A 24,979-nucleotide genomic window follows, 5' to 3' on the forward strand; every position below is an offset into this window, starting at 1 on the left:
ATTTAAGTTCTATGCAGAGTACATCTCGTGAAATGCCAGGCTAGATGAAGCACAAGCTGGAATCGAGACTGTTGGGAGAAATATCAATAACCTCACATACACAGATGACACCACCCTTATGGCAGAAAGTGAAGAGGAAGTAAAGAGCCTCTTGATGAAACTGAAAGAGGAGAGTGAAAAAGTTGGCTTAAAACTCAACATTAAAAAAACAAAGATTGTGGCATCCGGTCTCATCACTTCATGGCAAATAGATGGAGACACAATGGAAACAGTGGCAGACCTTATTTTCTTTGGCTCCAAAACCATGCAGATGGTGACAGCACCATGAAATTGAAAAAAAAACGCTTGCTCCTGGGAAGAAAAGCTATGACCAACCTAGACGGCATACTCAAAAGCAGAGACATTACTTTGCTGACAAAGGTACATGGTTTTTCCAGTCATCATGTATGGATGTGAGAGCTGGACCATGAAGAAAACTGAGCACTGAAGAATTGATGCTTTTGAACCGTGGTGTTGGAGAAGACTCTTGAGAGTCCCAGGAGAGCAAGATCAAACCAACCAATCCTAAAGGAAATCAGTCCTGAATATTCATTGGAAGGATTGATGATGGGAAAGATTGAAGGCAGGAGGAGAAAGGGACAACAGAGGATGAGATGGTTGAATGGCATCACTGACTCAATGGACATGAGTTTGAGCAAGTTCCGGGAGTTGGTGATGGACGAGGAGGCCTGGTGTGCTACAATCTGTGGGGTCATGAAGAGTCGGACATGACTGAGTGAATGAACTGAACTGAATGTGAAGTATTACAGTAACTGATTTTTGAGCGTTGCAGCAGCCTTGCATAACAGATAAATTCCACTTGACTGAGGTGTTAACTTTTTTTATACATTATTGGATTTACACTGGTACTGTTTTATTGGGAATTTTTTGCATCTCAGCTCATGAGAAATATTGGCCTGGAGTTTTCTTGTAATGTGTTTCTCTGATTTGATATTACTCTAATGCTGATCTCATAGAATCAGTCAGGAAACATTTCCTCTGCTTCTATCATCTGGCAGAGATTGTAGAGAATTGGTACGTTTTTTTTCTTGACCGTTTGGTAGAATCCATCAATGAATGAATCTGGGTCTGGCAGTTTCTATTTTGGAAGGTTATTAATTATTTAATCATTTTTAAAGAGATTATGGGCCTATTTATATTTCTTGTGAATTTTGGCAGCTTGAGTCTTTGAAAAAGTTGGTTCATTTCATCTGGGTTATCAAATTTGTGACCATGAAATGGTTCTTTTTTTTGAGTCCCTCAGTTGTGTCTGACTCTTTGCAACCCCATGGACAATATAGTCCATGGAATTCTCCAGGCCAGAAAAGAAGTGGGTAGCCTTTCCCTTCTGCAGGGGTTTTTCCCAACCCAGTGACTGAACCCAGGTCTCCTGCATTGCAGGCAGATTCTTTACCAGCTGAGCCACAAGGGGGGCCCCAAAATACTGGAGTGGGTAGCTTATCCCTTCTCCAGTGGATCTCCCCAACCCAGGAATCCAAGTGGGGTCTCTTGCATTGCAGGTGGATTCTTTACCAACTGAGATGTCAGGGAAGCCCAAAGTGGTTCACAGTCTTTCTTTATTCTCTCTTTAATATCCACTGGGTCTGTAGCTATGTTTCCTCATTTCTTTCTGACATTAGCAATTTGTGTCCTCTCTTTTTCTTGGTTATCCTGACTAGACTTTTACTGCTTTTATTAATCTTTCAAAGGACTAGTTTGTTTGGTTTTTCTGTTATGTAGATTTGGTTTGTGATTCTATCTATTGGTTTTTTATTTTAAGGTTTATTGATTTATGCTCTAATTCTTATTATTTATTTTCTTTTGCTAACTTTGGATTTAATTTTCTTTCCTTTCTCTTTCCTAAGATGGAAATTTGGATTATTGATTGTGGCTCTTTTTTCATTTTAATATATGAATCAATGTTATGTATTTTCCTCTAAGCACTGTTTTCACCACATTCCACACGTTTTGTTAAGTTCTGTTTTCATTTTCGTTTAGCTAAGAATACCTCTTGGGTTTCCCTAATGGCTCAGCAGTAAATAATCCACCTGCAGCCCAGGAGCCGCAGGAGCCTCGGGTTCCATTCTGGGTCAGGAAGATCTCCTGGAAGAGGGCATGGCCACCTGCTGCAGTATTCTTGCCTGGAGAGTCCCAGGGACAGAGGACCCCAGCAGCCTACAGTCCATAGGGTTGCAAGGAGTCCGACATGGCGAAGTGACTAAGCGCTCATGGACACACTTTCATTTAGCTAAAGATACTTCTTACTTTTGAGATTTTTCTTCAAGTCATGTGTCAGTTAGAAGTGTACTGTTTAGTATCCGTGTATTAATATTTGGGGGTTTTCCAGTTATCTTTCTGTTATCTATTTTTAGTTCAGTTCTAATATGGCCTTTTACATTTTTAAACACGTTTTACGGCCCAGTGTGGCCTCTCTGATGCCTGCTCCATGTGAGCTTGAGAACGTGATGTTGTTGCATGAAGTAGTCTATAGATGCCGATGCCTACTCCATGTGAGCTTGAGAATGTGATGTTATTGGATGAAGCAGTCTGTAGATGCCGGTCACATCCGGTTGATTGATGGCGTTGTTGAGTTCAACTGTCTCCTTGGTGATTTTCTGCCTGTGAAACCTGCCCATCTGTGATGGAAGGATGCTGCGGGCTCCAGGTGTGGAAGTGGATTCATCTCTCTCTCCTGGTGGTGCTGTCAGCTTTTGTCTCAGGTAGTTTTATGCTCTGTTTTAGACTCGTATATGTTAAGGATATTTGTATTTTCTTGAAGAATAAACCTCTTTCTCATTATGCAGTGCCCTTCTTTATCCCTGATACATTCTTTTCTTTGAGGTTTCTTTTGCCTTAAATCAATATAGCCACTCCTACTTTCTTTTGATTAGCCTTGCTGCTGCTGCTGCTAAGTTGCTTCAGTCGTGTCCGACTCTGTGCAACCCCATAGACCGCAGCCCACCAGGCTCCCCCGTCCCTGGGATTCTCCACTGGAGTGGGTTGCCATTTCCTTCTCCAATGCATGAAAGTGAAAAGTGAAAGTGAAGTCACTCAGTCATGTCTGACACTCAGCGACCCCACGGACTGCAGCCTTCCAGGCTCTTCCGTCCATGGGATTTTCCAGGCAAGAGTACTGGAGTGGGGTGCCATTGCCTTAGCATGGTATATTTTTCTCCCTCTATTTACAGGCATATCTCAGAGATATTTTGGGCTGGGCTTGAGACCACTGCAGTAAAGCAAACATCATCATAAAGCAAGTCACACAGATGTTTTGGTTTCCCACGGCATATAAGTTATGCTTATACTATAGTCTGCTAAGTGTACCGTAGGGTTATGTCTAAAAAAGCAAGGTACATACCTTAATAAAAATACTTTATCACCCAAAAATATTAACCATCCTCTTCACCTTCAGCAAGTTGTAATCTTTTTGCTGGTGAAGGTTTTGTTTCGATGTTGATGGCTGCTGGCTGATCAGGATGGTGGTTGCTAAAGGCTGAGGTGGCTGAATCTTAAAGTAACATAATAATACAGCTTGTCCCATTGATTGACTTTTCCTTTTACTAAGAATTTCTCTGCAGCATGTCAATGTTATTTGATAGCATTTTGCCCACAGTAGATCTTGCAAAATTGAAGTCAGTCCTCTCAAGCCCTGCTGCTGGTTTATCAGCCAAGCTTATGTAACAGTCCAAATTCTCCGTTATACTGCCAGCAATTTTGTCACATCTTCACTAGCAGATTCCATCTCCAGGGGCCACCTTCCCTGTTCATCCGTAAGAAGCCATTCCTCATGTATTCAAGTTTCATGATGAGATCACAGCAGCTGAGTCACACCTTCAGGCTCCACTTAAAATTCTAGTTCCCTCACTCTTTCCACCATCTGTGCTTACTTCCTCCTCTGAAGTCTTGACACCTACAAAGTCATGCATGGGGATTAGAATCAACTTCTTCCAAACGCCTATTAGTGGGTGAGGGAAGTCGCTCAGTCGTGTCTGACTCTTTGCAACCCCATGGACTGTAGCCTACCAGGCTCCTCAGTCCATGGAATTTTCCAGGCAAGAGTACTGGAGTGGGTTGCCATTTCCTTCTCCAGGGGATCTTCCCAACCCAGGGATTGAACCCAGGTCTCCTGCACTGCAGGCAGAAGCTTTACTGTCTGAGCCCCCAGGGAAGCCCAACGCCTATTAATGCTGATATTTTGACCTCTTCCCATGAATCACAAATATTGTTAATGGCTTCTAGGATGATGAGTCTTCTCCAGAGTATCTTCAGTTCTCAGACTTTTTAGCACCACAAGCTGTCCGTATTGAGCCCCCAGCGGATCTTCATTTGCAGCCCAGGTTTTCCTACCTTGACACCAGTCCCAAGGAAGGTCTCTGCTTGTGCGTCTTCTGCAAGAAAGTCCTGCCTCTCTGTATCACCTCTCTGACTCTCCAGCCTTGATGGCAGCATTTACCCCTGGGTCATCCTCCTCCTTATAGACTCAAGAAGAACTGCTCATTGTTCAGCCTGCCCAGCATTCCTCTTGTTGACAGGTTGGATTGGCAGCTTCCAAGTTCCTTCCTGAGAAGTTCTTAAATCAACAAAAATACTTTGCCTAATAACACATACAAATGTGGGAATAATAGTGTGTTAATAAAAGGAGTGGAGAAAATAATGCTGAAGCTATAATGATTTTCATGAGAGCAGGTGCAGTGGAGATTCAGTAGGCATCTTGCTATTTAGTCAAGATTCAGTCAAGAAGAGTCAACTTGATCATATCAATCCAAGTAATTTAACTATAAGAACATAATGACCTGAATCAGTTATCTACCTGGAATAAATCAGCTAATTGTTACATTTTTACTTAATTTTCTCTTGTCACAGCTTTGGATTAGATAATACAAACTCATTACTTCCTGAAAACCACAAAACACTTATCTTAATTCCAAAGGTTCATTTCTAATTGTTGTTCAGTCGCTTAGTCACGTCCAACTCTTTGCAATTCCATGGACTGCAGCACGCCAGGCTTCCCTGTTCTCCACCATCTCCCGGAGCTTGCTCAAACTCATGTCCGTTGAGTCAGTGATGCCATCCAACCATCTCATTCTCTGTCATCACTTTCTCTTCTTGCCTTCAGTATTTGCCAGCATCAGGGTCTTTTCCAATGAGTCACCTCTTTGCATCAGGTGGCCAAAGTGCTGGGGCTTCAACCTCAGCATCAGTCCCTCCAATGAATAGTCAGGGTTGATTTCCTAGAGAATTGACTGGTTTGATCTCCTTGAAATCCAAGGGATTCTCAAGAATCTTCTCCAACACAACAGTCCAAAAGCATCGATTCTTTGGTGCTCAGCCTTCTTTATGGTCTGACTCTCACATCCATACGTGACTACTGGAAAAACCATAGCTTTGATTAGACAGACCTCTGTTGGCAAAGTAATGTCTCCGTTTTTTAATCTGCTGCCAGGTTGGTCAGAGTTTTGTCTCCAAGCATCTTTGCACTTCACGGCTGTCGTCACCATCAGCAGTGACTTTGGAGCCCAAGAAAATAAAATCTCTCATTGTTTCTATTGTTTCCCCATCTATTTGCCATGAAGCAATGGGACCAAATGCCACGATCTTAGTTGGTTTTTTTTTTCTTTTTATTAAAATGATCAACTAGATTTTATCGGCTTAAAAATGTTATGCTCTTCAAAGGACAATGTCAAAGGCATGAAAAAGCAAGTCACAGCCTGGGAGTAACGAGCCACAGTGCGTAATTATGACCCCAAACCTGTATCCAGAGTGTTTACACATTGGTAAAATCTGGGTACAAGTCTGGTTCCTATGTAAATATGCCTATTCACATATACGTATGCATATATTTCACAAATATAGGTAACTATATACACATATCCACACAAATATATGTATATATTTGTGGACTTTGAAGTTAAAGTCACTCAGTTGTGTCCAACTCTTTGCAACCCCACAGACTATATAGACCATGGAATTCTCCCGGTCAGAATACTGGAGTGAGTAGCCTTTCCCTTCTCTGGGAGATATTCCCAACCCAGGGATCAAACGCAGGTCTCCCGTATTTGTGGAATACAGAGGCGTGTACATACATGTATACATATATGTAGACAGACAAAACAATGATGAAAAAGTCACTCCTCAAAGACCAACACCGTATCATTTTATTTATATGCAGATTTGAAAAAGGAAAACAAAACGAACAAAAAGCTTGTAGATACGGAGAAGAGATTGGTGGCTGTCAGAGGCAAGGCGTAGGAGGCAGGCAAGAGTGGGGGGAGGGGGTCAAAAGGTACAAACTTCCAGCTGTAAAGCAGATGAGTCCTGGGATCTCTGGTCAGAGATACTGTGCGGTACAAAAAAACTTCTGTAACAGGACAAACATTCTAATTAAAGAGTGAGCAAGCTATTTGAATAGATATTGCTTCAAAGAAGATATAGGATGATGATCAGCGAATGAAAGATGCTTCCCACTCTGAGTTGTCAGGTACATGCAGGTTAACTTCACCGTGATCCCAAATCTCACTAGAATGTGAGAGATTGACAGTGTGAAATGTTAAAGGGCAGAGCAGATGGAACTCTTTTACTCTGCTGGTAGGAGTGTGAAGTGGTGTGATCATTTGTGAAGCAAGTATAAAATTAAACATGGATTTAGTACAGGGCCCACACTTAACTAGTTACTTCAATGGAATGAAAAGTTTTGTCCAAAAAAATGATACGTATAATGATTTTCACAGCAACTATATTCAGAGTAGCCCCAGAGTGGATATAACCCACTAGTCTATGAGTAGACGGATAGATAAACCCACGGCAGAGCGCTCACACCTTGGAACGATCTGTTGCTCGGCACCTCACTCGTGTCCAGCTCTTTGCAGCCCCATGGACTGCAGCATGCCAGGCTTCTCTGTCCCCTTCTATCTCCTGGCATTTGCTCAAACTCATGTCCTTTGAGTCGGTGATGCCATCCAACTATCTTATCTTCTGTTGCCCCCTTCTCCTCCTGCCTTCAATCTTTCCCAGCATCAAGGTCTTTTCCAGTGAGTCAGCTCTTCACATCAGGTGGCCAAAGCATTGGAACTTCAGCTTCAGCATCTGTCCTTCCAATGAACATTCAGGATTGATTTCTTTTAGGATTGATGGGTTTAATCTCCTTGCTATCCATGGTACTCTCAAGAGGTTTCTTCAGCACCACAATTTTAAAGCATCAGTTCTTTGGTGGTCAGATTTTTTTATGGTCCAGTTCTCCCATTTGTACATGACTACTGGAAAAACCACAGCTTTGACTATATGGGCCTTTGCCGGCAAATTGATGACTCTGCTTTTTAATATCTGCCTAGGTTGGTCATAGCTTTTATTCCAAGGAGCAAGTGTCTTTTAATTTCATGGCTGCAGTTACTGTCTGCAGTGATGCTGGAGACTGAGAACATAAAATCTGCCACTGTTTCCATTTTTCCCCCATTTATTTGTCACGAAGTGATGGGACTGGATGCCATCTCTTAGTTTTCTGAATATTCAGCAATAAAAACAAATGACTTACTGATCTCATGCCAGGGACTAAATATGGTGTAATTTCATTCCCAAGAAATCCAACAACAGGCAAAATAAATCTGCACGGAGAGAAAGCTGACCAGTGTTGGCCTGATGAGGGGTCTACTGGTTGGGAGGAGACCCAAGAGTAGTTCCTGGAGGGGCTGAAGTGTTGCGCACTTTGACGGGAGTACCTTCCCAGGAGATAATCAGAAGCCACCCAGTTGCGCTCTTTGTGTGTGTGAATTTTATAGCATGTAAACCACACTTGAAGAAAATTGATGTGCAAGTTGTTAGGTCAGGTGAGCGTTGCCTAGACCAGCCCGCCTCGCTCCTCTCCGCGGTGTTCTTGCAGTCAGGGATGGGCTGTCCTGTATCAGACCCATGGGTGAGGGCTGTGGTTTCTGCGCACCGCACAGCCGCTCAGGCAGCAGAAGCGAGGATGGGTGATCACCCGCCTTGACTGTGTTTGGTCGGATCTGAAGACACATGGTCACATGTTTTAGGAAGGAGGCATTCAAGGGCTAGTCAGGTTCTAACAGAACCAATAAATGATCTTATTTGCAAAATAGAAATAGAGAGACAGATGTAGAGAAAACTATGAACACCAAGGAAGGGAGGGCAGTGGCATGAACTGGGAGATGAGGATTGACCCATATATATACTTCTATGTATAAAATTAATAACTAATGAGGACCTGCTGTTCACCCTAACAGAGACAAGGTTTGCCTCCCGAAGTAGTAGTAGGAGGGATCTGAGATTTTTTTTTCTCTCTCTGCTAATGTTAATCATCATCTACCTAACAAAACTCTAGAGCCACACTAAATTAATAAATTAATAATAAAAAAAAAACTCTGCCAGTTTCTTCCTGCTGCCAAGCTGCCAAGTATATTGCGAATAGACTTATTGTTTGGAAAGTCTAACAGGCAAAATTCTTTCATCCAAGACTGACTCACCTACAGGATGTGATTCTACTAATATGTTTTAAACACCATGAGTCTTTGCTGATGATCACACATGACCGGGCACCATGGACTCCCTATTAGGAAATTTCTAAATTTTCCTTAGGGATGTAATCTTCTTGTAGTTACCTGAAACATCAGTTATTAAGGCTCAGTGAAATTTTTTCCAATTATGCTTTTGATTTACTGCTTAAAGCAGTCAGCATTTTCTCGAATATATTTGTTAACTTCACCCACAGTTTAAGCTGTCTAGAGTTTACTGGCTTGATAAATTCAGAGGTGTTCCTAATGTTGCTTTTTTATTTTCTTCCAAAGCCCACAGAGCCTAATGCTTTCTACTTTGCTTAGATTATTGTTTTGTCATTAAAATTTGTTTTGGCTCCTTCCCAGGTCTTCCATCAGGATGTTATAATCTCACAATTAAAATGTCTAATTTATTTCCCCGTGTTCCTGATGTTACTGAAATTGGCTAGCGCTCTCTAAAAGGAAGCCAAAGTCTTAATAGGCACCAAGGTAACAAAACATTGTGTCTCCTCTTATATTTCTGTTTTCATCGTGCTAACAAAATAAAATAGTTAACCTAGAGTCAGATGGAAATCATTTACCTTTATTTTACAGAGAAATTACGGGTGGCTTTAGTGTTGCTTTCATGATTTTCTACTGAGGAAGGAAGTATTGCTATAAAAGGCAATGTTAAGGTGTTAATTTTATTAATAACAAAGCAGTGCCTTTAAAAGATACGTCATGGCTGGAGGTAACGCTTAAAAGGAGGGGAGCATTTATCTGCATTGTCTCTTTAGGCTGATACATCTATAAATTATTCACCTGTTAAGTAGAATAATAGTTTTGAGATTTGAAAAATGGAACTTCAAACTTGATGGTGTTGCCTTGCCATTCAAGGTTGCCCTTGTGAAGTGTTATTCACCACTGAGACAAACTTTTAAAGGGAATTGAAACCATGGTTAAATTCCTCCCCACAATGCACAGGTCAGAACATGCTGGGCCGAGCAGAGGCTAGTGGATGTGGAAGGTCTGCGCCTTGGGTGGCCGGTGGGGCTGTGCGTGGCTGAGGCTCCCAGAGTCACACTCCAGCTTCCCGAGCGCCACGGGGCAGGCACACCGCCTGTGGGCCAGGAGGGGACGAGGTGCAGTAAACCGATTAGAAGCAAGCATTTCTGCACTCACTGATGCCGCAAGTGTTCACAGAGACCCTGCCAGGTGCTGGGTCACTCAGGGCTGAGGACAAGGCAGTCAGCCCTGCCCTGGGAGAGGCTCCAGTATAGAGAGGACACAGCTGCGCGGTGCCGGAGAAGACGGTGGGAAGAGAGAAGGCCATCCCAGAGGCCACAAGGCCCCACTGGGCTTCTGTCCCAACTGCTGTGGACCAGGTCACCCCAAACTCCTGGCTTCGGTGCTGTGAACTCCCAGCTTGCTGGGGCTCCTGGGGCCGGGTGGGACCGTCAGTGCGCCTGCGGTCAGGGGTTGCTGGGGCTGGGACAGGCCAGAGGCCTCCAGGCCAGGCGTCCGAGAAGGCGGCTTGGCCACACTTGCCTGGGGTTGACTCTGGCCTCAGCCTGGGTGCTTGCTCAGAGCCCGGAGCTGGCCACTCCCTAGGCTTGGCCTTCTCACAGTACAACGCTGCCAGAGAGAATATCCCAAGAGTAAACATTCCAAGGGGCAAGAGGAAGCTACCAGGCTAGCGAAGGTGGCATCCAGACTGTTCCAGTGCCACCCAGGTGGGACTGGGCTAGCCCAGGACCCTCCCCATTCAGTGGGGTAAAAGGAAAAAAGATAGAAACCGTCCTCTCACGATCGGAGAGGGCTCTGGTCCCTTTGCAGAAGGAGGAAGTGGTGCAGTCTACACTCTGGAAAATAAAGTCAGTGCAGGACCTAAGAGACCTGCTGCGGATAAGTGAGGGTTATTCTGAGGCCATCAAGTCTGGTAGGAGGCAAGTTAAACACTTCTCTTGCTAGTCTCCAAAGGGGCCACACGCCTTTGCACGTATCGGCCCATCTTTGTCGACTCCCCGAGAGGTGGCTACTGCTATTACCTATGTACTGTGGAAGAGGAAGCTAACACAAGGCCTCGAGCAGCTGCTGAGTTCGTCCGTGTGTCCGAAAGCCAGGAGCCACCTGCGGGTTGCTGGATCACGCCGTGCGGTTTATCTGGGCCGTGTGGTCACATGGACCCCGCTGGGCAGGGACGGCAGGAGGAGCGGGCAGACGAGGTCTCCAGGGCACTGCACACTCACGGGCCATCCTGACGCTGCCTGAGGCAGAGCCGGGCAGGTGAGCAGGGAGCAGGAGGAGAGGCCCTGAGCGGCTGGAGGAGGTGGGCAGGGGAGGGGCACAGGGGCCAGAGGGGCTGCTGCGTCCTGGGAGGCTCTGGAGGCACGCCTGGAAGTTTGGATGTTGTCCTCGGTGAGAAGGAAGCTGAAATAGTCTACGGAGGGGACTCTGTGACCAGAGGCATGGTTCCCAAAGGCCAGCCTGGCTGTCATGCAGATCAAAGAGGGGAGGGTGTTGAGAAAGAGGAAGACAGAGGCGAGAACAGGGTGCCGTCGGGAGAGGTGTCCATACCTGCCACTCGCATGGATGGACGCCGGAGCGGGAGGCCCTGTAGTTTCTGCTCTCAGGCTTCCACGGTGAGACCTCGGGTGATGGAGGCGCTGGTCTTGCAGATGGGAACAGGGTATAAGGGGCAGACCTGGAGAGAAAACCAAGAGCTTGTTGGTCTCCTTTCTGACTTCACCCCGCTGAGCGTGTGTGCTGAAGCAAGAGGACCTTGTGAGCGTCTCCACTGCAGATGAGACCGTGCTGTGAGCTCCTGAGCTCAGGCACGCCTCCCTCCCCAGGCACGGATGTCTCAAAGCTTGGATACTGTGGCCCAAACTCAAGCCCACTTTGGCTTAAGTGGGGATGAAGTTTGCAGGTAACATGGGGCCAAAGATGGCGTCAACACGTGATTCTTCAGAACGCTAGCCCTGAGGACCTGGGGCGCCCTTGGCTGGGCGTCACATGACCCGGCCAGCTGGCGGCTGGGTCTTTGCAGAGATGCTCAGGCTGAGTGGAGGGAGGAGGGGAGTTTGCGGGGTTAGAAGGTGGTGAGAGGGGTTTGGGGGGCAGGCAGGGGGCACGCAGGAAAGGAGGCAGGGACAGGATTCACTACTGTCCTGCCATGTTGAGATTCCCTTGAATAGTGTGTCTCTGTGGCAGTTTAAAAAAGGCTAAAGAAAGCCCCGTGCCCATCCCTGCAGTTGTAGATGAGGCCAACTCTGTGCAAATACAAGGGGTGCCCTTCAGCTGTCCCGAGAGATAGGCTGGGCCGTCAGCGAGGTATGTCACAGAGGAATCATGCTGGGCTTCTAGTGAAAGAAGGGATGCCTCATCCTTGTGAACCCACCAGTTTCCTGGAGGGAACAACCCTGCAACTGTGGGCAGAAAAATATTTTGTCCTTCAAGATCTTGGGGAAAAAAAAAAATCCTTCAAGGTGGGCTTGTAGATCACCATTTTCTCTTTTGAGCCGACATGCTAGACAGCTTCAAAGTAGCCCTTTCAGTTTTGAAAATGGCCAGGTAGATTCATTCCATTGACTTTCTTTCAGATCTTGATGGTGGCAGAAAAATTTCCTATTGGTATTTATTTTGCTCTAAATTAGCTATTTGCTTATTGACCCAAAATAGTTATCATCTCAGCTGGAGATATATTGGAACTCTGGTTGCCAAACAAATATTCAGCAAAAGATGAATCAGAGCATATGGGGAGGAAAACCCTACGAAGCCCAGCCTGCCGGGGCCCTGGAAGGCGTCCTGGCCGACAGCCATGTGCCCCGCCGCACGCAGGCGTTGCCTGACAGTGATCGATTCAGCAGTGGGGAGGCATTAATGATGCTCTGGCTGATGGCTGAGCCACTTCACGGTCATTTGCATTTCCATTTATCATCTCTGCATTTATCATCGTGAAGAGGACGCCAGAGCTAATTAAAGTCTGGGCTAACAGGGTGACCTGGGAGGCTGGTGGCCACCAGCACCCAGGAAGGCCTGGGAAAGTTTCCAGCCAGAAGGACACCAACCTTACACCAAACCCAATTAACTTAATTCTTCGGGAAGCCATTTGAGGCTCCTCCAGTGAGGTAAGCTAGAGGATTTAAAGCTCAGAATTGGCGTGTAAATCGAGGGCTTGGTGACACGCAGGACTCCTGTGCCCCACCCAAACCCATCTTTAAGAGTCCTCACGCTGGAAGAACTCTGAAGCATAGAAACCTCATGGGTTTTGTTTGCACCATACTGCAAACTTCTTTATGGCGGCTTCAGAAATTAAAAAAAAAAAAAAGACAAAAAAAACCTTTTTTTTAACAAATTTAATTCAAAAGATAAATTCTGGACCATTTATTCCTTGTTTCCGTGGGAATTACTGGTGCCCATATTCAGAATAAAATGGGACCCTTCTAATTCAATTGTGGTGTAAACATTGCACAAGCTAGCACTCTTGAAGTCTACTCTCACCGCCTATAAAGTTCCCCCATACATTTTCATTAGTGTGTTTATTCCCCCTTAGTATCCATGACAACAAATGGCATCATTAAAGAGGAGATTTAATTTCTCCTTGATGAGTTTTAATTAGAGACTGACGTTCTGATCCCTCTCCCCCTTGCATGCCAGATCCACAATAGGCTGTTCTGGGGAGGTTGATGCAAGTCTTCACTCTGAGGTCGATCTGGGGAAATGGGAGACACCCCGGAGAAGGCTCTCTGTGCAGGAAATAGGGCTTCATAGGAGAAGCCTGCTCTTGACCTCTGGGGGACTCTCTGAGAGTCCCCTCACCTTCTGAGGGGTGACCCCATGCTGCCCTGGCTTGATAACGTGCATAGCACAAAGGAGGTGATTAGTGCCACCTTTAACGATGTTGATCCCAAAGAAGGGTTTTGTCCCGACTTCAGGCGAAGCTCCAGAGAAGCTCTCCTCCCTGTGGAATGAGGAGGAGGATGCGTTTCTTGGAGGAAACTGGGGAGCGCCATCCGTGCTCGCCCTGTCCTACTCCCAGCACTGGGCCCTCGGCGGGGAGCACAGCCTTCCGTCTACACCACGTGCTCGGGAGTGACGCCCACTTAGTCCTGAGGATGAGGGAACGGTGGGTCAGAGAAGGATGACAGCTCAGCGGTGTCCAAGACGGGTCTCCTGCCCTGGACTGCAGGGCTGCAGCTTCATCCCCCCACCCCATCCCGGGTTATTTCCCCAACCCCCCGTGGGGTGCCGGGGTGCAGGGGAAGGCACCCTCAGCGGCCATGCAGTGGCCGGGCACGTGGACCCCACCCTCCCCTCCCCCTTGTCCACGTGGCTGCAGAGGGGCTGAGGACAGGATCCCCGGATCCGGCTGTGATGGGGTTGGGGCCATGCAGGAGAGGCATACCTCACGGGAAGCAGCGGCTATGATGTCAGAATCCGGTGTTGTTCCATCATCCACGGGTGCAGCTAACCGAAGCCCTGGCAAAGGAAAGGGAGGGTGGTGGGAGGGAATGAAGGCATCTGCTTCCTCCTGGCAGATACCACCTGGTATTTTAGGTGGGCCGCATAATCAAGGGCTGTGCATGGCCTGCCTTGCTCTGTTCTTCCCTCCTGAGCCCTGGGCAGCTGCAGTTCATAGCAAACGGACCCCAGAACTTTCTAGGGTCTTTCACTCTGGGGCTGTGTCTCTCCCCTGGATGTGAGTCCCAGGAGCCAAGGGGTCGTGGATTCTCTCGGCCATGGCTGGGTTGTGTCTCCAAGCCTTGGACAGGATGAGGTGCACAGGAAGTGTGCCGGCTGTATTTGTGGAATGAGTGGTGGGTGGATGGATAGATGGATGGGTGGATGGAAGGATGGATGGAAGGTGGAAAGAAAGGATTTGGATGGATGGAAGGAAGGATGAATGGATGGACAAACTTGGGGCCCTGGACCCAACTTTTACCTGACACACTCAGAACATGCAATCGGATTGTTGCCCTAAGGTCCAGCCTGTACTTAACTCCTGCTCTGAACTGGTTCCTGGTTAAACAGCACCCTGGCTCCCACGTGGCTCAAGCCCCTGCTCAGAGGTTCCCTGATGTTATCACCCTGGGGACTAGGACAGTCTTCAGACAGGTCGTATGGAATTCAGATGTGGCCCCCAGTTCTGCCTTTCTCCCTGTTTTCACCAGGCCCCAACTGGAGTCGACCCATCTCGAGCCTCTAGTCCTCTGTTGTAAAGGCGGATTTCCTGATGCACGCAAGAAAGGGCTGTGTGATACAATGATCAGAAACGGATATTGCAGGCAAAGGGTAAAGTTCAACAGGGGTGAGATTAGCTTCCTTTTATTAACAACTGAATGTTAATGTAAAACCGCTTTTGGGGAACATTGTGTTTCTTACTAATTTATAAATGAACTGTTATTCAGGATTTGCAGTTAGGGGAGCGTAGAACTAATGTGATCTGGGCAGAATCAGACTCCTCTGAACGAGAGATGAGCATGAGGCAGGAGGAATGCAGACCTTTGTCCGGCTCACCATTAATTAGCTTCCTCTTCATTAAACTACTCGCCTTGCAGTTCACCAACAATATAAACAGCTTGGTTTTCCATTTCATCATTCGATTGCAGAAAGCCCAGCCCTCAAAGACCACGGCTTCTCTCTGGAGGACACTAAGCACTATTGTCACCGACCTGGCCATCAGCATCAGGAGACGTTATTAAGTGCGTACTTGTGTAGAGCGCTGAGATAGGCAGTGAACAGAGAAGATGGAAGCTGAACTTTCTGTCTTCTGAGTGTATTGGGTGTGCAAGCAGGTGAGTAAAACGGGAAACCAAGAGAAGAGATGGAGGAAGAAGCAACGCAGCAAGGCTGTCATTTCAGTCAAGATGAGTGGTAGGAAAGGGGAGAAGCCCAGCCCTGCAGAGGGGAGCAGGGAGAGGGGGTGAGCATGGTTACCTCTCACCTGAGTCGAGGCAGGGGCACCTGGCAGCCACCGAAGCTTCAGACCAGCCCTGTGCTGGGAACGGGATCTCAGGAGCTACTGAAAAGCTGAGGAGGAGAGATCACCCCCTCAGGGTGAGGAGGGGTTGCAGAAGAGCGCAGGCGCCCCTTCATGCTTGGTGCTTGGAAGCTCCATCCGCCCTGGGCACCGGTGGCCTCTACGGACTTAGAGACTGTAGTGCTGCTGGGGAAGTAGCAGCTGTGTGCATCAGATGGGCCAGTAATGCAAAATAAGGAGGCCTCCACATAACACAGACCTTTCAAATGCCTTTAGAGGTCATGGCCTTGCACTTCTTCTTCACTCTAATACAAGTGTTCAGTTCAGTTGCTCAGTTGTGTCTGACTCTTTGCGACCCCATGAACTGCAGCATGCCAAGCCTCCCTGTCCATCACCAGCTCCTGGAGCTTACTCAGGCTCATGTCCATCGAGTCAGTGATGCCATCCAACCATCTCACCCTCTGTCATCCCCTTCTCCTCCCGCCTTCAGCCTTTCCCAGCATCAGGGTCTTTTCCAATGAGTCAGTGTGTTTATAAAGAGGAAGTGTTCAATGGATTCCAGAGAGGCCTCAGTGCCTGGAGAGAAAAACCGGCCTTCTCTTTGACCCACATGGGCGCCAAGGAGACTCTGCCTGGTTGGAGAGTGGCCGCTGTCCACCCATCTCTTCTGGCCTCCAGGAGTCCCCCGGGGCAGAGTGTCAGCCAGGTGATGGCACAGCTTCGCTGGAGGCTCACTGGTTGCAGAAGCATCGGGCCTGGGGTCTTTGGATCCACAGGCGTTCTTGCTGTAGGTGCTCCTATACAGCTGCTCTCATCTGAGCTCAGGGGCAGGCTCGTGCACAGCCCCCGTCTGAGGCCTGACTCCCCACTGTGCATTCCTGCAATAAAACTGGACAGGCGGATTCTACCCCAGATGGCCGCCCTTCCCACCGCCGTGTCCCTGCGCCCAGGGGCAGGGATGAACAGTGCGTGGTCTGGCTGAGTTCTGGGCAGGCAAAGGTGGTGTCCTGGGGGGATTTTCTCAGGGGGCCTGCCACAGATGTTGTCAGGATCCTAGGGTGTTGGAAACCGTGAACTTGGAGGGGTTTCTAAACAAATTATCTGCTGTAGAAGCAGCATTTCTCTTGTGTGACAACACAGATCCCTTTGCCTCTGAGGCGTCCTTTTCAGGTTTACTGATTTTTTTGAGCTTACTTTAGTCATGCCAGATTACACTGTGTTGTTATTATTTGGGTGTTAATTGAGGACAGTTGCACGCGTGTGTGTGGATGCTGTCTCTTCAGTCACGTCCGACTCTTTGCGACCCCAGGGACTGAACCCCACCAGGCTCCTCTGTCCACGGGATTCTCCAGGCAACCGTAAGGACTGGGCTGCCGTGGGCTCCTCCAGGGGCTCTTCCCCACCCAGGGAAACCCACGTCTCTCCTGTCTCCTGCGTTGGCAGAGGGGTTCTTTACCATCTGCACCTCCCGGGAAGCCCACAGTTGCACGAATGTTCATAATCGCATTCGGTTTGCGACCACCACCACCGCCACACAGAATGTTTCCATCACCCCCAGTCGCCTCCTCCTGCTCACTGTCGCTGGCCCCCCAAACCCAGCCCCATGGAGCACTAATCTGCTTTCTGCCCTAGTTTACATTCCTAGGTTTTGTATACATGGCATTGTTCTGTGAGCCTTTGGGGTCTTTTCTCACTTAGCAAATTGGTTTTAAGACCCTGCATGGTGCCACGTGCACCAGCGCTCTTTCCTTCCCACGGCCCAGGCGTGTCTCACGACCAGCTGTGGACAGACCGCTCCTCCACTCTGGGCACCGTTTCCCCTTCGGGGCGCTCACAGACAATGCTGCTACGAGCACCCACACAGCGAGGCTTCCGCTTCTCCTGGGCAGACCCTGAGCTGGAATTGCTGGGCAGCAGCGGTGGTGCTTTTATAACACACTCCTGGTGGCCACACTGTTCTGCACATCCACCATCAGCGTGCACGTTTGGGGGCCCTTCTTCTCAGCACACGTGGAGTTTACCGTTGCTTTCGCTTGACCCTCGAGTCCATGGTGCGGATGAGGCGCTACTGCTCTTGGGTTTTCTGAGGCTCTGTTTTTAATTCTGTGCCAGCACCTTTGACAGAGCCCGCTGTTCGAGCAGTGTGGCGCTCAGTGTGTGGCAGCCGTGAAGCAAGGCCCTGGGTGCTGTGTCGCCAGTCCGCAGTTAGTGCCCAGGGCAGGGTCCACAGCAGAGGAGCAAGGGGCCACCTAGAAGCACGTGGCGCTGTGTTTGGAACCCAGCCCTCCACGTGCATTTCCATAAAGGCAGACGTCCTCCCCTCCCTCCTGCTTCTGCACCGCCCAGAAGGTGCCGCCCACCACGCCCCTGTCACTCAGCAGCAGGGCCGCCCTGGGGCCTTCAGGCTTCCTTTCTCTCCTTGGCTCCAATGGAGATCCCAACCCAACTACCCACTCCCGGCAGAATCAGAGCTGTCCTGGAAACGTGGGTTCATTAAAAGGACAGCCTGCAGCTCGGACAGAGAAACTACAAGGTCTCCAACGCCGCTTCATTGTAGTCATTTGTACCTGGTATTTTCAGTCCTGAATATTCATTGGAAGGACTGATGCTGAAGCTGAAACTCCAGTACTTTGGTCACCTGATGCAAAGAGCTGACTCCCTGGGAAAGACCCTGATGCTGGGAAAGATCGAAGGCGGAGGAAAAGGGGATGACAGATGGTTGGATGGCGTCACCGACTTGATGAACATGCGTTTGAGTAAGCTCCAAGGGTTGGTGATGGACAGGGAAGCCTGACGTGCTGCAGTCCATGGGGATGCGAAGAGTTGGACACGACTGACAGACTGGACTGACTGACTGTACCAGATACGGGGCACCGAAGGCTCCTGCAGAATTCAAACATGTTGAAGCCACGACTTGTGTGTTTGGTGCTTGAAAATGGGGTACTTGGAGGTAAGTAGGGTCAGATGAGGCTGGGAGGGTGGGCAGCCCGTGATGGGATTAGTGCCCTTATATGAGGAGACAGCACAGGGCTCTTCCCTTCTGTCCTTCAGGGAAGCACACGGTGACGGCAGGTGCCTGAGAGCCAGAAAGAGCGCTCGTCAGACGCTGGCCCTGCCGCCACTGGACTTGGACCTCCTGACTCCAGAACTGTGAGCAAATGCCTGTCTCTTGTTCCAGCCTCTCAGGCAGGGTGTTTTGCTATGACAGCATGGGCAGACCACGACAGTCTCTGAATTGCCCCTGGTCCACCTGCTGCCTCTGCACTCGATCCCCAAAGATGAACTTCACACACAAACTCGCTTTCTGCTGTCTTTACATGAAGATTAGAAAGCCGATTAGTGATTGCTAGGGCAGCAGAGATGGGGTACAGAGTTTCTTTTGAGGGTGATGAAAATGCTCTAACTCTGAAAATACACTAAAAAATCTATTGAGTTGTACATTCTTGACAAGTGAATTTCATGGTATGTGAATTGTGTTCCAATTAGTTTGTTATTGTTTTTTTTTTAAAAGCACAGAAGATCGGTCTATAGGACCCCTACTTCTACCATAAAAGTCGATCTTTTGATTAACCTTTTCATCCATATGTCTGCACACGGGGGTGAATTTTGATAAATGTGGGACAGGCTTAAGGCTGTTTGCCCTTGAGATGGAGCTAGAAGGTGTCTTCAGAAGCACACAGAGAATGCTGACGACAGCTATTTAAAACATGCAAGAAAAACCAAGTGATTGTCCAGGAGCATGTGGATATGAAGGAAGCCTTGCCCACAATGATTGTTTTATGATAGAAGAATGTGTAAGAAAGCCTTAGATTTAATCTCTTTTGCTCAGAAACTTCCAAAAGGTAAGGCATATGAAAGGATAAGCATACTTTTAAGATGCTTTAGGTCTATTGTTGAAGTCTCTAATGCACTGATAATATATCTCACTTTTATTGATCCATTTCTAGTAAGGTTTCAGTTAAACCCTGATAGTGTGTGATCATTAAGTGATCTCAGTTCAGTTCAGTTCAGTCGCCCAGTCGTGTCCGACTCTTTCGACCCCATGAATTACAGCACGCCAGGCCTCCCTGTCCATCACCAACTCCCGGAGTTCACTCAGACTCATGTCCATCGAGTCAGTGATGCCATCCAGCCATCTCATCCTCTGTCGTCCCCTTCTCCAGGGCAAGTTAATTTACCAGCCAACTGTAGCTGCTTTTGGAAAATCTGGGTATATGCATTTGGCCTGTAAGACCCCCATGAACCACCCTAGTGGGGTCCTCCTGGATTTTAGCCCTTTCATGTCTTGTCCTGGCCAGCCCAGGCTTGGAGACAGGAGTGTGGCAGCCCTCACTGCCCACTGAGGGGAAGGGGAGAATGAAGAATGAATACAGAAAAGGTGCACTTCTCTGAACACCTGAGAAGACTCCAGGGTCTCCTCTCGGTCAGTTCACAGCCGAGCAATGCGGAAGCACAAAGTGGGAGGGGTCGTAAGCCTGTAGCAGATCACGTGTCTACCAGGCTCTGGGCGGGCAGGGGCGGGGCGTCCATCAGTCTCCACCCAGCCGAGATCGTCACATGTTTATTTACCTGCTGTTTACCCTCAGATCTAGATTCCTTCCTGAGATCAGAATCTTTCAGCACAAGTGGCATGTGAGCCACAGAGATCATTCTATGTTGTTTAGTATCCATTCCTAAGAGAAGTAAAAATAAACAGGTGAAACTTAGAAAAAAAACCCTCATTTTTTCCAAAGAGTATCATATCAATGTGTAATTAATACAAACGATTATAATAAAGGGCTTCCCTCATAGCTCAGTTGGTAAAGAATCCACCTGCAATGCGGGAGACCCTGGTTGGATTCCTGGGTCAGAAAGATCTGCTCTAGAAGGGATAGGCTACCTGCTCTGGTATTCTTGGGCTTCACTTGTGGCTCAGCTGGCAATGAGGGAGACCTGGGTTTGATCGCTGGGTTGGGAAGATCCCCTGGAGAAAGGAAAGTGAGTTGGACTATAAAGAAAGCTGAACGCCGAAGAATTGATGTGGGTGTTCTGGGCGTTCGTTGGAAGGACTGATGTGGAAGCTGAAACTGCATACTTTGGCCACCTAATGTGAAGAGCTGACTCATTTGAAAAGACCCTGATGCTGGGAAAGATTGAGGGCGGGAGGAGAAGGGGACGACAGAGGATGAGATGGTTGGATGGCATCACCAACTCAATGGACATGAGTTTGAGTAACTCCGGGAGTTGGTGGTGGATAAGGAGGCCTGGCGTGCTGCAGTCCACTGGGTCACAAAGAGTCAGAAATGACTGAACAATTGAACTGAACTAAACTGCACCCACTCCAGTGTTTTGTCCCAGAGAACTCCATGGGCTGTATAGTCTAAGGAGTTGCGAAGAGTTATAAAAAATTATAATAAGATAGTCTGCATTCATTGTTATGGGGCTGTCTAAACTCTGCGACCGTTTTACACTTATATCCCATTTCAAATCGGGCACCCAATTTTTAGTGGCTCTAGTGAAATATTTAATCTTCTCAAAAGACCAAGTTGTACTTCGTGGGAAGATAGTTTGCCTTGTTTCGGCGTTAAGGTCTAAATATTGACATGTATATATGTATTTTATATCAAAATATAAATTGTTCGAGATTAGAATGTCAAGTCTGTTTCTGGGCACCTTTCCAGTGTCCAGCAGGCCCTGCAGCTGAAGGCCCAGCTGTGAGGCAGTGTGGGCCTGAACCTCACAGGAGCTGATCTGGGCACCAGGGGCCAGGACAGGGTAATCTCCTGAGTGATGCCCTCAGGGATCCAAGACTCTCAAGTTAGAGGCTGGGCACAGCCACCCTCTGCTCATCAACCATGGGCACGTGGGGACACCACTTGTAACAAGAAGGATTTGAACTTGACTTCTTACTTTTCAGGCTCCACAATTCATTACAAGCCCAGGAAGGTCAGTGAATCAAGTATTTGAAGCAGATCAAACAGGCTCTTGGGAGAAACGTCACTTTTCTGTATGGGCAGCAGGAATCCATCTAGCTGCTTGGGCAGTCCCCTGGGATGCTGGCTGGCGGCTCACTGAGCCTGAAGATGGGGAGTGGGAGGGTGTCTCAGGGGCCCCTTTCCCTCCTGCCCGGGGGGAGTAGGGCAGCTCCCCCCTTGACCGCACCTCCCCTGGGCTCTGCCCAGTTGGGGCTCCTCGCCCTGCACCCCACGCATCTCCTCACTGTGACCCAGCAACTCGGATGGGGCTGCCCCTCAGAATGGAAATTGCCTCCAAAGATGACCTTGCCTGATGACCTCTGGAGCTCAGGGCTGGGGATTCCCAGCCCCTCTGGCTGGCAGAGCGAGTGAGTGGATGGTTTGGTGTGGTCCTGAGTACTGGGACTGTGATGGAAGCTCCCCCCCAACCCTGATCCCACTCATTGTTACCATTATTACTGAAACTTACATTTGAGGAGAACAGAAGCTGAAACTCCAATACTTTGGCCACCTGATGCAAAGAACTGACTCATTGGAAAAGACCCTGATGCTGGGAAAGATGGGAGGCGGGAGGAGAAGGGGACAACAGAGGATGAGGTGGTTGGATAGCATCACCGACTCCATGGACACGAGTTTGAGCAAACTCCGGGAGTTGCTGATGGACAGGGAGGCCTGGCATGCTGCAGTCCATGGGGTCGCAAAGAGTCGGACACGACTGAGCGACCGAACTGAACAGAAGTGGTGGTCTCCTTATAAATACGCCTTTCTTCTCCAGGAGCACATCTGGAGGGGCCCACGGCCGCTCTTCTGTTGTCATAAGGGCCGTGGTGGAATGGAAAGGGCTCAGGCAGGGGAGTCAAACCAATCATGTTAAATTGGGCTGAAAAAAGCCGTTCGGTTGCCCTCCATCTGAACTGACGGAACACTTGGTTCAAGCCTCCTAAGAACCAACCCCCCATCCTGACCCCCCTCCTCTGGGCCAGGGCCTGGCAGTCAGGCCAATGAGGCTGCAGGAAAGCATCCTGAAGCTTCCGGCTGGAAATGAGGAGCAACCAGGGCTGGGAGAGCCCAGGGCAGGTGTCGGGTTGGCTGGCGGGCACTTCTATCTCCCTGGAGCCGTGTCCCCACACAGACGGGCACACAGCAGAAATGAAGGGGGAAAGCAGGTATTTTAACAAAGTAAAGAGAAAGCTCATAGTTCACTACGTCTAAGGCCCTCACCGTCGGTGGGGTCTGCTCCCCGTGTAGGAAGACCAGGGCAGAGGAGGCAGATGGAGATTCTCCCAGCACGCAGCAGTGGACTTTGTGGTCCTGATGGGCATTGAGTCTGGGCACAGGTGTGGCACAGGCAGGAGTGCTGGGCTAGGTACACGCTGAGCCAAGAGGGCGGGACCCTGACTCACAGGACCTGGGGCTCGGGTGACATGTGACAGGAAGTCTGGGAGGGCAGAGGGCTGCAAGCAGGGCAGGCAGCAGAATGGTGGCCGCGGAGGCACACGGTGGCTGTGGACTGGGCATGGACGGTGTGGTTGGGACCGACAGCAGGCTGTGCAGCAGCAAGGGCTGTGTGGCCAGAACCTGCGGGGACCCCAGGAAACAGCGCAGGTCTCCTGCCGTGTCTTCTGAGTGCCCCGAGACATGCGGCATGGCAGCAGTCACCATCCTCCTGCACCCGGAGCTCTTACTGTGATCTCACCCACAGGCCGGTCTCAGGGAAGCTGGTCCAAGCTCACGATGGGGTCCCGAGGTGGGGGGTGGGGTCCCGAGGTGGGGGGTGGGGTCCTGAGGTGGGGGGTGGGGTCCTGAGGTGGGGGGTGGAGCCCTGAGGTGGGGGGTGGGGGCCCCAAGGTTGGGTATGGGGTCCCGAGGTGGAGAGATGGGTTCCCTGAGGTTGGGGGTGGTCAGACAGGAGCAGGTTGCTAGGGGACCAGCTGCAGAGGGGCTGACACTCCTCTTAGAACCTAGCAAGTCTTCTGAAGCTTTTTGCTCCTTGAAAAGGACAGAGTTTTCCATGGACGATATGAATTCCATCACTGAAAGGGAAGTGAGGCTGAAAGGTGTCAGGGTAACAGCAGTGGCCCTGTAGTTTACTGGAAAACAGTGAATTATTAATATGTTGAAAGGGAAATAGCATTTCGAATGGGGGAATCTGGTAGAGAGAGACAGACAGATGATTGGTATGTGGGAGAGGTGGGTTGATGACAGACAGGCGGGGGGATGACAGACAGGCGGGGGCATGACTGACAGGTGGGGCAATGACTGACAGGTGAGGGGATGACAGACAGATGGGGGGATAACAGACAGGTGGGGCAATGACTGACAGGCAGGGGATGACTGACAGGTGAGGGGATGACAGGCAGGTGGGGGGACGGCAGACAGGCGGGGGGATGCCTAAGAGGCTGTAGGTCTGGTGTAAAGAAGAGTGCTGATGACTCTCGTGGCTCACCTACTGTGCCTCCTCGAATCTTCGAGGCCATGAGGAGCGTGGGCCCCTCACATGCAGGCCTTGTTTGGCTGGGAGAGGCTCACAGCCTCAGTCGTAAAGCGGACAGTCAGAAACTGGGCCGGGGCTCTGCGCTCCCCGTGAGTGCCGTCCTCCCCCGGCGGTCAGAGCGCTCCTCTGGAGCAGGCCGTGAGTGCGGGGCGCGGGGCACCAACGCGGCCCCAGGGCGGGCCCCGAGCCCCTGGGCGTGAGGGCTTCTGAGTGGCTCTTCCCGGGGTGCTCAGCGCAGCTCACAGACGGCCGCCCCACAGCCGGGGCCCCTGGGGGAAGCTCTGGCGGCTGCACAGGAGTCTGCTCGGAGGGCGTGAGGCATGTTCGCGGGGTGCTTTCTCAGAGGCGGTGGTGCCACATCGCCCGAGCAGGCAAGGGGCCCGAGGAGACGGGCGCCCCCTGGGAGGCGCGGGGACCCCGGTCCCGCGTCCCAGGAGGCGCCTCGCTCGGCCACCGGCTCCCCGGCCAGAGCTGTCTGCCGGCGCTGGGCACCTCGCTGGTCCGCAGCTTGTGTTCCAGAAGTTGTGGGGAGAGGTGGGCCGTCCCTTAGCTTCTGTGCAGAGATGGCCGTGCTGCGCTGAGGGGAGCCTCTCCACACTGAGCTGGAGGCGGGGGCCGGCGTCTCCAGCCGGGATTTTATGAGTCACTCGGAGGCGAGAGATGGAGCCGCTGCCGTCAGGGTGCCTCCTTAGGTGGCGGGTTGCCCGGGAGCCTCGCTCTGGTCTGACACTGCAGGCAGGCCCGTCAGCGCCTCGTCCTCCAGTCTCTGGGGCAGGGGCTGAGCGGACGCTACTCTAGGCACAGATGGGGTCTGAGGAGTCGTGTGACCTGCACCAGGTCACCAGGGCCTCTGCCAAGGGATTCCAGTTGGGATAATGCATTTATTCTGTATTTTCCACCCAAATCAGCTACATACACCACAGCTGACCAGCAGACACAGTCCCCCGGGGACCAGGCAGGTGAGGGGCGGGAGCCAGGAGAGGCAGGAAGAGAAGGAAGACGGGTGAGCGTGTGTGAGGTGGGAGCT

The sequence above is a fragment of the Capricornis sumatraensis genome, chromosome 18 (assembly GCF_032405125.1).
Source record: "Capricornis sumatraensis isolate serow.1 chromosome 18, serow.2, whole genome shotgun sequence".
NCBI lineage: Eukaryota > Metazoa > Chordata > Mammalia > Artiodactyla > Bovidae > Capricornis > Capricornis sumatraensis.